The following is a 15,458-nucleotide window of genomic DNA, read 5'->3' as shown; positions in this document are numbered from 1 at the left end:
ATATTTGTTTTGAAATCTGTAATACTACTTTTGTCTCTCATCGACAGTAAAAGAACCAGCCTTTAGGCTATATATTTAAAGGACATAATCACAGAGGAGATATAAGATGCTCAAGACATAATCTTTAAAAAAAATGACATATTCAAAATGCAGCAAATATATGACAGACGTTTACAACAGCAGTGGATCATTAATTAAATCCTTTTTTTCCACGGAGCAAATTATGTGACCTTTAACTCACATTGTCCCAAACCGGGTTTATTTTTTTTCCTGATGTTGAACAATAATATTCAATAACTTGTAGATAATGTCTTTGGTTGTTGAAAACTTGAACAGTAAATGCAGAATAAAGATTGTTCTTTTGTTTACTATTTTATTATTTATATTGTCAGACAGTTAAAACATTTCACTAAATGTGTTAAATCAGCTGCACAAAGCCACTGGCATGCTGAAAATCTTATATATTTGATAGATATAAAGATTTTACATTTATCGAGATAAATATCGATATCGACTGATATGAAAAAAATTATCGTGATAATTTTTTTTTTGCCATATCGCCCAGCTCTATTTGCAACCATAGCTTTTTTAATGATGTACGTCTCACATTAACAGGTGAATATCTGCTTGCATTGCAGACATAATCCACACATCCCTATCTGCACATATCCCAATCATATCAGATTTGGTACCGCATACTGTATGAATTAAGCCCGAATCTGATCTGAAAACACTGGAACTCATCTGCTTTTTAACTCCTTACACGATGATGACCTCATGGGAGGAAGAAAATGGAATTGGGTCACTCGAGCCACGCAGTGTAAATGAATGGAGGGGCTGCAATAATGTACAGCACGTTTTTACAGGAAAACATGCTTATCTATGCTAGTACACCCAGCCAGAATAATAACCTTTTGCAATATACACCCACAGGCCACTTTATTAGGTACACCCATCCAACTGCTGTAACGGAAATGTCTTCAGCCAATAAAATATCAGCATCTTAATGCATTTAGGCATGTAGACACGGTCAATATGATCTGCTGCAGTTCAAACCGAGCATCAGAATAGAGAAGAAAGGTGATTTAAGTGACTTTGAATGTGGCATAGTTGTTGGTGCCAAACGGGCTTGTCTGAGTATTTCAGAAACTGCTGATCTACTGGGATTTTCACGCACAACCATCTCTAGGGTTTACAGAGAATGGTCTGAAAAACAGAAAATATCCATTGAGCATCAGTTCTGTGGGTGCAAATACCTTGTTAATGCCAGAAGTCAGAGGAGAATGGCCAGACTGGTTCCATCTGATAGAAAGACAACAGTAACTCAAATATCCACCTGTTACAACCGAGGTCTGCAGAAGAGCATCTCTGAACAAAACGTCCAACCTTGAGGCAGATGGGCTAAAGCAGCAGAAAACCACACCGGGTGCCACTTCTGTCAGCTAAGAACAGGAAACTAAGGTTACAATTGGCACAGGCTCACCAAAATTGGACAAAAAAAAATTGGAAAAACGTTGCCTGGTCTGATGAGTCTTGATTTCTGCTGCCACATTCGAAAGGTAGGGTCAGAATATGTTGTCAACAATGGTTCAGGCATGATCTTAAAGAATAAGAAGAGAGCCCTTAATGCATCTATTAATCATGTAGTAATGAGAGCTGCTTAATGTTTCACAGATGTCAGAGTCTGCGTCATTTGCAACTAGACCTGGGCGATAATTCGATATTGATAATTATCACGATATAAAATCTTTCAATAAAACGATAATGACAGTTCGATAATTGCTCGATAATATTTTCGCATTATGCGTAACGTTGCGCAAGCATTTTGCAGCCTGCCCTTCCAGATGCCGCACGCCGTACAAGTTTACAGCCATACAGTGTTAGTTGCACTTATATGAGTAAGAAAGAAATAAGGTAAAAAAGGTCAGAATCACAGACACTGTTGACAAGAAACGTCACTAGACTTCATGAGCTACTTAGTTTTTCGCTATCCGACACAAAACAGAGCAACGTGCACCGCAAACTGAGCAGACGAATCGTGTCATCAAAAGCAGGCAACACCACGACCTGTTTCACCATGTTAAACAAGACCACCCTTATGAAGATGCTAAGAAATTACAGACCTAAACAAGTGTTAGTAAACCAATGCAGCTACCCAGCAGAGTCTCATGTCATCCTTTTCGAAAGCCGTGCCTTACGAGAAAAAACCCCCGAAAAGACAGACACAAGACATGACAGAGGACACAATCTCAAACACATCTCAGTGAACTCTTGATGCTTTCTGTAAACTACAGGCTGCATCATTTATTTGTTACGACAATAATAGGATCTTTTGATGTCAAGCTTATGATTTCTTTTTAATAATAAAATATTTGTTTTGAAATCTGTAATACTACTTTTGTCTCTCATCGACGGTAAAAGAACCAGCCTTTAGGCTATATATTTAAAGGACATAATCACAGAGGAGATATAAGATGCTCAAGACATAATCTTTAAAAAAAATGACATATTAAAAATGCAGCAAATATATGACAGACGTTTACAACAGCAGTGGATCATTAATTAAATCCTTTTTTTCCACGGAGCAAATTATGTGACCTTTAACTCACATTGTCCCAAACCGGGTTTATTTTTTTTCCTGATGTTGAACAATAATATTCAATAACTTGTAGATAATGTCTTTGGTTGTTGAAAACTTGAACAGTAAATGCAGAATAAAGATTGTTCTTTTGTTTACTATTTTATTATTTATATTGTCAGACAGTTAAAACATTTCACTAAATGTGTTAAATCAGCTGCACAAAGCCACTGGCATGCTGAAAATCTTATATATTTGATAGATATAAAGATTTTACATTTATCGAGATAAATATCGATATCGACTGATATGAAAAAAATTATCGTGATAATTTTTTTTTTGCCATATCGCCCAGCTCTATTTGCAACCATAGCTTTTTTAATGATGTACGTCTCACATTAACAGGTGAATATCTGCTCACATTGCAGACATAACTGCACATATCCCAATCATATCAGATTTGTTACCGCATACTGTATGAATTAAGCCCGAATCTGATCTGAAAACACTGGAACTCATCTGCTTTTTAACTTCTTACACGATTATGACCTCAAGGGAGGAAGAAAATGGAATTGGGTCACTCGAGCCACGCAGTGTAAATGAATGGAGGGGCTGCAATAATGTACAGCACGTTTTTACAGGAAAACATGCTTATGTATGCTAGTACACCCAGCCAGAATAATAACCTTTTGCAATATACACCCACAGGCCACTTTATTAGGTACACCCATCCAACTGCTGTAACGGAAATGTCTTCAGCCAATAAAATATCAGCATCTCAATGCATTTAGGCATGTAGACACGGTCAATATGATCTGCTGCAGTTCAAACCGAGCATCAGAATGGAGAAGAAAGGTGATTTAAGTGACTTTGAATGTGGCATAGTTGTTGGTGCCAAACAGGCTTGTCTGAGTATTTCAGAAACTGCTGATCAACTGGGATTTTCACGCACAACCATCTCTAGGGTTTACAGAGAATGGTCTGAAAAACAGAAAGTATCCATTGAGCATCAGTTCTGTGGGTGCAAATGCCTTGTTAATGCCAGAAGTCAGAGGAGAATGGCCATACTGGTTCCATCTGATAGAAAGACAACAGTAACTCAAATATCCACCTGTTACAACCGAGGTCTGCAGAAGAGCATTTCTGAACAAAACGTCCAACCTTGAGGCAGACGGGCTACAGCAGCAGAAGACCACACCGGGTGCCACTTCTGTCAGCTAAGAACAGGAAACTAAGGTTACAGTTGGCACAGGCTCACCAAAATTGGACAAAAGAAGATTGGAAAAATGTTGCCTGGTCTGATGAGTCTTGATTTCTGCTGCCACATTCAAAGGTAGGGTCAGAATATGTTGTCAACAATGGTTCAGGCTGGTGGTGGTGGTGTAATGGTGTGGGGGATATTTTCTTGGCACACTTCAGGCCCATTAGTACCAATTGAGCATCTTGTCACCACTACTGCATACCTGATTATTGTTGTTGACCATGTCTTTTTTATTTGTGACCAAAAATGCGAATAAACTTTATGCGCAAAACTGCATTTTCACATAAAAGTTGTGCGAATGAAGCATTGTTTCCATCCAACGAGTCAAAGCGAACAAAATCGTCACTTCCTGATTAACTGGCGCCAAATATCAACAGTAAAAACTGCATTTGCTGCACTAGGAGAAGCTGCATCAATCTTTTCTAAATGAATGCGCCTCAGAAGACAATCCTGACAAGCAGTGAGCGCGCAGTGGCGTTTGAAGGTGTTAGACGCGGAGCACAGGCGCTCTTGATTCTGGAGGTCATTAATAATATAATAACATTAATACTGAAATGGTAAGGCATTTTATAATGACCAAAACAACATTTCAGATGTTTTATAATGTGCTCAGCCTGACGTTTTATCCATTTACACACATTTTAAGCATCACATGGTCTCTTTTAACAAAATCACATGACCTTTTTTAATGCGCATGCTGGAGTTTGTGCGGTAAAAGTGTTTCCATCGCAGTTCATGCGCATCTTTTCTTATTGAATAAAAAGTTTATCCTACCCAGTTAGGCGCATACGTTTTTTATGCGCATTTTCAAAAATTATGTGCATCATGGCGTTTCCATCAACTGTTTTTTATGCGCATTTGCAAAATGCAAAATAGGTGGATGGAAACATAGCTAGTGTCTCCATCTTCTGATGGCTACTTCCAGCAGGATAATGCGCCATGTCATAAAACGCAAATGATCTCAGACCGGTTTCTTGAACATGACAATGAGTTCACTGCACTCAAATGGCCTCCGCGGTCACCAGATCTCAACCCAATTTAGCCCACTTGGGATGTTGTGGAATGGGAGATTCGCATCATGAATGTGCAGCCGACAAATCTGCAGCAACTGCGTGATGCTATCATGTCAATATGGACTAAAATCTCTGAAGATTTTCAGTAACTTTTTGAATCTCTGCCATGAAGGATTAAGGCAGTTCTGAAGGCAAAATAGAGTCCATCTCGGTGCTAGTAAGATGTACATAATAAAGTGACCGGTGAGTGTATGCTTTACAATAAATGGCTTTTTTTTAGATATAAAATCCTGTACATAAATGACACTTGCATGAAATTAATGCATTATTTTTTCTGTGGCTTTTTTTGAGTAAACAAATACAGTATTGCATGTCTTGCATTCTAGTTGAATGTTGTTTGCTGCTGTTGAGAAAGGGGAAAGCATGTGCTCTGTGGTTTATAATGTGATTTTTATCTCGCAGTGTTTGGTCAGAGTGTCTTTGACCCCTCAGTGTGTAGTGCGTGCTGAGAAACATGTATCCCGGAAACTTCTTGCTTAAGGAGGAAACCTTAGATCAGTGTTATGAACAGACAGAGACACACAGGGAAAAAGCTGAATATAAGCTTATTGAAAGGAAATCTGAAAGATTGGTGGTATTACTGTTAGTGGTGTTTGTTAAAGAAATCTTAGTATTGATCTATTATCAGAGCAGGCAATTAGCTCTTTGCAACTCTCACAGTCACCCACTGGAGCTAAGCAGGGCTGCGCCCGGTCAGTACCTGGATGGGAGACCAAATGGGAAACCTAGGTTGCTGCCGGAAGTGGAGTTAGTGAGGCCAGCAGGGGGCGCTCAACCTGTGGTCCGTGTGAGTCCTAACGTCCCAGTATAGGGAAAGGGACTCTATACTGCTCGGTGAGTGCCGTCTTTTGGATGAGACATAAAACCGAGGTCCCGACTCTCTGTGGTCGTTTAAAACAGGGGTTCCCAAACTTTTCAGCTCACGACCCCCAAAATAACAATGCCAGTAACTTGCGACCCCCAATATCCTCTGAGGTGGTTATAAATACAGAAACCTTGCATGCAATGGGGCGCACACACACCAATAAACCCAAGTCTATTCTTTATTATATTTTTTTAATGTATGTCAGTGCTGTAAATGTGGCAGAAAGTTTAACCTGGTATTATAAAATTAATCTGCTGCATCTGACGCTATTGCTGAGTCTTTAATATAATGTAATTACCTGAGGGGTCGCAATCCAATAGAACTAGTAACTATAAGCTACTATAGTAACTATATACAGTAATGTATTTAGTAACTGTAAACGGCAATTTTTTTAGTAGGTTATGGATTAAAATGGTCATTCTTATGGTTTAATAAAAATAAATAGATTTTTGGAAATCACCAGGCGACCCCCCCTTCATTGTCCCGCGACCCCTCGGGGGGTCCCGACCCCCACTTTGAGAACCACTGGTTTAAAATACCAGGATGTCCTCTGTAAAAGAGTAGGGGTTTAACCCAGCCATCCTGGCCAAATGTGCCCACTGCCTCTGTCCATCATGGCCTCCTAACCATCCCCATATGATAATTTGCTTCATTACTCTGTCTCCTCTCCACCAATCAGCTGGGGCCTCATGTACGAAGACTTGCATTGAATTAATACTAAAACATTTCATACGGACAAAGCAGTAAATGTGCGTACGCAGTAAAAAAAATCAGAAACACGGAATCCCACGCATATTCTCTTTGTACGTCTGAATTAACGTGAAACTGAGCTCACGTGCACGAGCGCAAAACCCCTCCCTACCTCCTCCCCCCTTATAAATATGCTAATGACTCCACTTTGGCAAACCCAAACAAAAAAGCAATGGCAAAAGCAAGCAAGAAGAGAAACTACACAGAATGTGAATTGGAGGTGCTCCTATCGGAGGTAGACCAGAGAAAAACGATGTTATTTGCAAGTTTGTCCTGCGGAATTAATAACAAAAGACGAAAATAAAGTGGGAGAGTTTAGCTGACGCCGTTAACGCAGTGAGGTCTGAACATCGCAATGTGAGTGAATTAAAAAAGAAATGATCTGATGTAAAGATGCAGGTTAAGAGGAGAACAGCAGTGCACTGTCAATTGTGAAATGAACAGGCGTGGATAACAGGGAATGCTTAACTAACACCCTTTGCAAGGAGAGTTGCCTCAATTGTGGGCGACACTTTCCTGTCAGGAGTAGTATCCGTGTCTGTGGGAGACACAGATGTATTAGAGCAGGGCTGCTCAACCCTGTTCCTGGAGATCTACCTTCCTGCAAAACACAGCTTTCACCCTGATCAAACACACCTGAACCAATTAATTAGGACCTGAACAGCACTTGATAATTACAGGCAGGTGTGTTTGAAATGGGTAGCAACTGAAATCTGCAGGAAGGTAGATCTCCAGGAACCGGGTTAAGCACCCCTGTATTAGAGGAACATTTTGTTAGGGCGGTAAAGCAGCACCCCTCCGCTCTTATCAAGGCAGCGCCTCTGGCATTTCAGCTTCCCAGTTACCCGTTCTACAACTGACCGAGTGCCTGCCACCTTGGAGCCTCATTCCAACCATGCCGTTTATGAGGATGAATTAATCATGGGTTGACCAAGGCCACCTTGCTACAATATTTGTTAAGCACATTTGAGCATCACATCTTATTTGCACATTTATTGAATGCAAATGTTTCTGATTCACATATGCAAATTAGTCTTCAGATGGCACCTTTATAGCAATGTGTGTGCAGTCGATCGCTCCGATTACATTGGGAAAATTAATGTTTGGCTGGTCAACTGCATGGTATAGAAACCTTAAATACCTGCTAGGCATGCAGATGACCCCATCCCATACGGCTCAACGATACTTTGTAGTGTGCAATTTTGCCTCTAGGAGTCACCAATGTAAATAAAACAAACACAAGAAATACACGTACGCCAGACATGAAGTTGACTCGGATTAACACACTTTCTCACGTTAATTTCATCGTTAGTAAATCTAAACATGAGCGTGAAATCTGGCAGATGCAAAGTTTTTAGATTGATGCAGCACATTGGATGAGGAGATTGCCCCCAAAAATGTGTAAAGTGCTCGTGCAGCCATACAAATGTAAGAAATTGTTATTAACTATTATTAAAGTAATAGGTTATTATTAATAACCTATTATTATAAAGGAATTCTATTATTAAAGCGTTTAAAATGAGTCTGTGAAGTTTCAAATCAAAACAACAAACAGATCACTTGTTAAACCTTGATTTAAATGCCATTTTTGTGTCTCTTTAAAATCAAATTAGCTGCTGGTCCCCTCCCCCTTTTGCAGAACAGGGCTGAGCCTTTACAGCAGCAGTCCTGAAGGGCGCGTGTCCTGCAGATTTTAGCTCCAACCCTAATCAAACACACCTGAACTAGCTAATTAAGGTCTTAATAGGTATACTTGAAACACCCAGGCAGGGTGTTTTGAGGCAAGTTGGAGCTAAACCCTGCAGGGACACCAGCCCTCCAGGACCGAGATTGAGGACCCCTGCTCTACCGCTTATTCTTAGATACTCTATCAAAAACAAACAATATCCGCATGCTTTTTAGAGCCTTGTCGGTTTAACCTTTTGATATGTGGTTTTCTGAGTGCAGAAATGATCTGACCCTAGGTTTTTGCAACATTATATTCACAGAATGTCTCATCATTACAGACCACACTTTGTATGTTTTTGAGTGCGTTTGCGCTGATGCGGAACATTTGGCCTAGTTTAATCACTTGACTCTTCGTCCCTGCAGCACTGCAAATAAAACCTTCACAATACAGCAGCTGATGTGAGATAAGCTGTCATCCGCTGCCTATAATCAACCATCTTTTCCTATTCAAAGGGACTGGTGTGACAAGACATCTGTACTAACTTCATTATGTGATGAACTAGTTATGTCACACTCCATGCAATTATTTCAATACTACTTGAAAAATATAACCATAAACTACAAATGTCATGTAAATTCACTGTAAAAATATCAGTCTTTCTGTCTTTAGTTAGCTTTAAAATGTATTAAAATACTCTATAAAAAAAAACAATTATCTTGTTTGATTACTGACACTCATAGTATCTTAAATAAACCTAAAAGGAAAAAATAATAATAATAATAATAATAATAATAATAATAATAAAAGAGCAGCTGTGTCATACTGAAGTTGTCACATTTAGTGTGAACAAAACAACAAAAACAGAAACAAAAGGTTGCGGATCAAAGTACAGATTTTAATAATAAATAGTGCAGCAACAGTGAACAAAAACCCAAAATACCAAAGTGCAAAGTAACAAATAAACAGCAAAACAAGAAACTATGACGGAAAAACACGAACTAGACTTTAACAGGATACTAGAAGGTCGAACAACAACTCAGCATATCAGACTTACTGGGAACAAGAAAGACAACGACGCCATGACAAACAGTGGTTGAATGACTGAATAAATAGTCCTGGTAATCACGGAGAATGGAGAGAGCTGTGGTTGTAAATCAGTGTAGATGACAGACCGGGTGTGTGCGCGAAAGAATGTTTGGAAATGTAGTCTTTTTGGGCGTTGTAGTTCCACTCAGTGTCCATTGAACTACAGCGCCCTCAGGTGGTCACTGACAGTCGTGACAGAAGTAGATTTGAATTATCTTGTGGGTCTTTATATACTGTTTTTGTGCCAGAAAGAGCCTTTGTTTTAAAATATTCCTTAGAGTGAAATATCTGTGAATTACTCTCATGCATCTACTGCTTTAATAAGGCTCTTCGCTGAGGAAAACAGACCTGCAGCCAGTCAGTGTGTCTGCTTGAAATCCAGTTCGTCCGAAAGAAAAACCTGCAGCTAAAGCGTTTAATATTTTTGTGAAGGACACACACACACAAAATTGAGGAGTTTAGCAGCACTGGTCCATGACATAATGCTGTTTTTAGGATCATCTCACACTCTGGAATAAACTCACACACACAGATTTGCACACAAACACTGTAAGCTTTGTGCCTCATGCAAGTGATTTAAACTCTCAAATTCTAAGTGAAAATGTGTCTGTGAAGGCTTAAAATCAACAACAGCCAAACCCTGACCTAAATACACATAAACATGGTTCAAACGTACAACTGTCCAGAGATAAGTTATTGATTTTTCCAAAGACACACATAGAGAACTGCGTTACCAAACAATCGCTCGGTAACTGGCATTATATCACTGACTTTGACTGTCATAAAATTGGCCAAACGTAATCGATTCAAAATACAGTCCGTTGCATAAGAGGTCAGGGGTCTTCAGGCGTTAACTGTGTGAAAGGAAAGAAGAAAATGACTACTAGAAATAATGCGTATTTTGTTCAAATAGCGCCATCTGCGGTTTGTGGATGAACATTATCAAGGAGATGGCTGTTATAAAGCGTAGTAGACACTAAACCATAGACTGTAAAAAATGTAAAAAACTAAACAAAATAATTTTCAATATCTTTAATTTAAAGTTAAATATCAGTTAGCAAATGAATGCAGTGACAAACAACCCTGCTAAAAAATCCAGCTTAAACCAGCCTAGGATGTTTGGCTGGTTTTAGCTGGTCATCCAGCCTGGTTTTAGAGGGTTTTTGGCCACTTCCTGGCTGAAAGTGACCAGCTAAAACCATCTAAAACCAGCTTTACCATCCTGGTTTAAGCTGGACATAGCTGGTTTTGGCTGGGCTCCCAGCCTGGCTAGGCTGGTCAAGCTGGTTTTAGCTGATCATCTCACAACCTGTCCAGCTAAAACCAAGCTGGAAATGCTGGAAACCAGCATGGAAGTGGCCAAACCCCCTCTAAAACCAGGCTGGTCGACTAGCTAAAACCATTCAACCAGCCTAGGCTGGTTTAAGGTAAAATTTTCAGCCGGGAGGAGCGTAAAGTTTGTAATATTTTGTTTTATTTAACACAATTACAAGATATTAAACAAAAACAGTACAATACCAATAAAAAGAAGAAAATAAATATACAAAATAATTAACATTAGCCCCCCACCCCCTTAAAAAAGGGAGGGAGGGATCGTCTCAGTTACCAAATGACATGTAGCATAAACATATTAAAAAAGATGACAGTATTCACGTTTTTACAAAGTCAGTGTCATGAATATATAAGCTAGAGATGAAAATTTACAAAGGTAAAATGTTAGATTCCCAAGAGTCTTAAAATAGGTCCCCATGTGGTTTCAGCATTTTTCTGTGAAGTTTCAAGACGTTCCTTGAGTGACAAAAAGCAGCTCATTCAACTATCTCTTAAAACAGGGAGCCTTTGGAGACTTCCAATTAAGTAAGATCATCTTTCTAGCTGTAATCATGTCAACTCGGGGATGTGTGAAATAAATAGATATGAATGCAGCAGGGGGAAATAGCTGACTTCAAATTTAAAATATAGTTTACACTGTACTTAACCAAGATTAGCATAAATTCTGGTTGAAGGTCACATTTTCCCCATCAACGTTAACATTGTGAATCACAAACCACGGTGAAATAAAGACTAAAACAACTTCAAGTCGTTTATTCATTAACGTTCCGGGAATACTAACAGGATTTTAAAATAGAAAAAAAAACATTAGATACATTTAAGATAACCAATTTTTTTTTAAAATAAAATAACTAAACGAGACAACCACTGAGATTAACTTAAGAAAGCACTTTTAACTAACGTTAAATTTGCTTTTAGCAGTGATAAATCTTTTGCACCTTTGTCTTACTGTTGGATTTTGTCAGTATCCACAAGATGGCGACAGCGCTCCATCACTCTTTTCCCGCCGGGAAAGATTTCATTTCACACCTCATTTAGACGTGCGTGAGTCATTCCATTTAATTGCATGGATTATATTTATACACAATATATTTCTTGTCTACACATCGAATTTACGTGTATAACTAAGAGCTAGAGGCCAAAAATAGAAAGATGACATCATTCAGAAAATTACGTCACAGAAAGTAGGCCAATAAAACCCTAAATCATGGCGCTGTAGGTGTTTGGGTTTGAATTTCTGAGGCCAAAAGTTGACGTCAGCCTCACTAAACAAACACAAACCTTTTCTCTACCTTCCCGCTACTAAAATGCTTTATATATAGTATATGTGACATTTTTTGATGTGAATAGCAACATCATGTCATCTTATGATCTCATGAAAGCTAAAACGGCTGTCGGCTTATAAACACATTGCGATAGATAGATAGATAGATAGATAGATAGATAGATAGATAGATAGATAGATAGATAGATAGATAGATAGATAGATAGATAGATAGATAGATAGATAGATAGATAGATACTCTTATTTTCTCCCTTAAATACAGTTGTTAGAGGGAAATTAACTTTTTTTGGATTTAGGAAATGAATACAAGTGAAAGTCAAAGGCAGACAAACATTTCAGCCCTGTCTCAACAGTACACATTTCTTTCATGGTAGAAACGTGTTTTTATGGTTTATAAATACCAGTACTGACAGCACTTCTGGATTATTTACTCCAAAACAGTACACTGAACAGTAGGCCAACTAAAATCCAGGGCCAGACAGAATCTACAGACATTATTTGTCATTTCTTGCATAATTTTGTTAAAAAAAATCTGTGGATTTATGTGGAATGATTTGAGTATGGGAACTAAACACTTGAAACATGAAATAAAAAATAAGTTTTTTTAAGGTTTACAATACAAATTCAATTAGAACCCAAGTAGCAAAGAATTCTGGCCCAGATTTGGCATAAATCTGGCACAGCAGGCATTCATCCGGCACTGGCATACAGCATGTGGGCCAAACATGGCCCTGGTTTGGCAGAGGTGGCACACAATACTCTGGCCAGATGTGAATGGTAGTTTTTGGCCTGGATGTTAAGAATTGAAATATAGGCCATGTAAGTTTAACCTATCTTGACCCACATTTAAAATACATTTTATGATATTCAGATTTAAAAAAAAGAAATCTACCAATCAGGTCGCTCGAGAAAAGCACAATGATTCATGGGTTTTTCAAATTCATTGCAGTCTTGACCCACCAACATATCTGGCCTAGTTATAGGCTATTAACTTGGCCCATGTTTGGCCCTTGTCTGGAAGCTAGTCTTGGTCCAGTCATGTATCGTGGGTCAAGCAAAAGCTGATTGTGTGGGCCAGATATATTTTGCTATCTGGGAACCATGTGGAAAACAAAGCAAGTCCCTGCTATATCTAATAAAAACCTAAAAAAAATGTATAAATCTTAAGTAAATTACTCTACTATGGTTCCCATACTTAAAGACTGTTCAAATGTTGTATTTTAAGACATTTATCAGGTTTTTGTCCTCAAAATGTTTCTTTACGCATCTCATCTAAAGCCTAGTGTGATATGGAAACGTAAAGCAGTCAAAACCTGCTGGAACTACATCTGTGCGTCTGATTATAACAGCTCAATGTTCATCAGCAACCCAAAATTAAGCATTGAACAAATAATGTGGTTTACTTTTCTATGAAATTACAGAAGGAAGAAACTCTCGAGCGAAAACTGATTCATAATCTTACCTGTTAAATACAATTTTTTTAAAAATTAAGATTAAATTTTTGCTATAAAAACAAGAACAATGAAGAACATTACCAGAAAGTTTTTTATTTGGTTAAAAAAACTTTAACCCAGGGATACAGTGTGAAAAATCAACTAGATGTTGAGTGCAGTAGGGGAAAAAGTAATTATTTTAGTTTATTTTACAACTACCACATTAATATATTATAATAAATAAATTACCACCAATTATTATAATTATTTTTATTACTTTGATCAAATAAGACCAGGGGCCTGTTTCAGAAAGGAGGTTAAGTGAAAACTCAGAGTATTTTAATCCTGAAATGAGAGAAACTCTGGGTTTTCCATTTCAGAATGGCAGGTTTGTCAAACTCGAGAAAGCAGGGTAAGTCAAGCCTGTTTCTGAAAGAGAGGTAACTTTACCTTAAAGTCAGTTACCGTGGTAACTTACTCTGTGAACCTAACCTGGACAGGAGCAGGTTTTATTCTCTAAACTCAGAGTTTCCGTCGGTCTCCTCCTCTTTTTTTAAAGACAAAGCAGTATTTTCGCCTTAGCCTTACGCTTCCATTCACCTATTTTAATGCTCATTTTGGAGATGCGCATAAAGATGATTGATAGAAATGTCGTGATGCACATAAAAGTTTATCTTACTCAGTTATGGGCATGTTTGCATATTTTTAAAAGTTATTTGATAAAAAAAGAGGTGCATAAACTACGATGGAAACACTTTTACCGAACAAATTCCAGTATGTGCATTAAAATATGTTTGTTATAAGAGATCATATGCTGATGAAAATGTGCGTGAATGGACAAACCAGCAGGCTGAGCACAGTGTAACACATCTGAAATGTTGTTTTGGTCATTCTAAAATGCCTGAACTGTTTCAGTATTGATGTTAGTATATTATTAATGACCTCCAGAACGTCTGGAGCATGTTAGGAGTGTCTGTTCTCCGCGTCTCATGACTTCAAACGCCCCCACATTTTTATTGTGTGTCAGCATTGTCTTCTAGGGTGCAAGTACATTTATTAAGTAAAGAAAAGATTGACGCAGCTTCTTCTACTGCAGTAAATTCAGTTTTTATTGTTGATATTTGGCGTCAGTTAATCAGGAAGTGACGATTTTGTTCTTTTTGACTGGTTGGATGGAAACGCTGCTTTATTCACACATCTTTTGTGTTATTCCAGTTTTGCACATAAATTTAATTAACATATTTGGATGGAAACATAGTTATTACCTACATTTCAGTCACACAAAGAACAAAGTTACGTACAAGAATGGCTTGTCCTTTTTTAATAAATAATTTGCTTAAATTCACAGACCTTCGACATGTACTGTAACTACATCAATGGGATTATTATTCTTTCTAAAAACTTTAGTTCTGCTCACATTCTAAATGTCATATCAACCTCTATCACTTGATCAATAATAGGAGGCAGACACACAAGTGCACTTTTAAATTTATTAAAACTGATCAGCGTGTATAAAAGTGGGAACTTAACATTACTTATTTCATGAAATATTTAAATTCTGTAAATGTAAATTTACGCATTAACTTGAGCTGCTGTTTTCCCACTCTGTCTGTTTCTCTGATGCAGTGGTGTTGCTTTTTTGAATATATACGCTCATATTTGCCATAACTTTGCATGAGCACATCAAGTTCAGCTGGAGAAAGAAATGCTGATCTCTTTTTTTCAGATGCTGCCATGGTCACTCGTAATATCTGCGCTCCATTGATAATGCCTTTTATAGTCATGGTGTGCACACTTAACTCTGAGTTGGTCTACTCAAAGTTGATTGACCCAACTCAGATCAGCCATTCTGAAACTGAAAACTAAGTTTTTAATCTCTTGGTAAACAAACTCAGAGTACAAGTTTAAACTCAGAGTTGGTTGAACCTCATTAGTGAAACGGGCCCAAGTAGACGGTGAGCTTATAAACACGCTGTTTTGGTTTAAGTTAACACACACGAGGATTACGTCAGTTTACACAAAAATCATGTTTTTAATATGTAAAACGATAACAATCTTAATAATTTACACTTTGAAAGCATTTTTAAAATGCATTTATTTTTATGCCTCCAGACAGCTGCGGACTA

The sequence above is a fragment of the Danio rerio genome, chromosome 25 (genome assembly GCF_052040795.2).
Source record: "Danio rerio strain M-AB ecotype USA chromosome 25, GRCz13ab, whole genome shotgun sequence".
NCBI classification, from domain to species: Eukaryota; Metazoa; Chordata; class Actinopteri; order Cypriniformes; family Danionidae; genus Danio; species Danio rerio.
The sequence above is the reverse complement of the archived record's forward strand: the minus strand, read 5'-3'. Positions refer to the sequence as shown.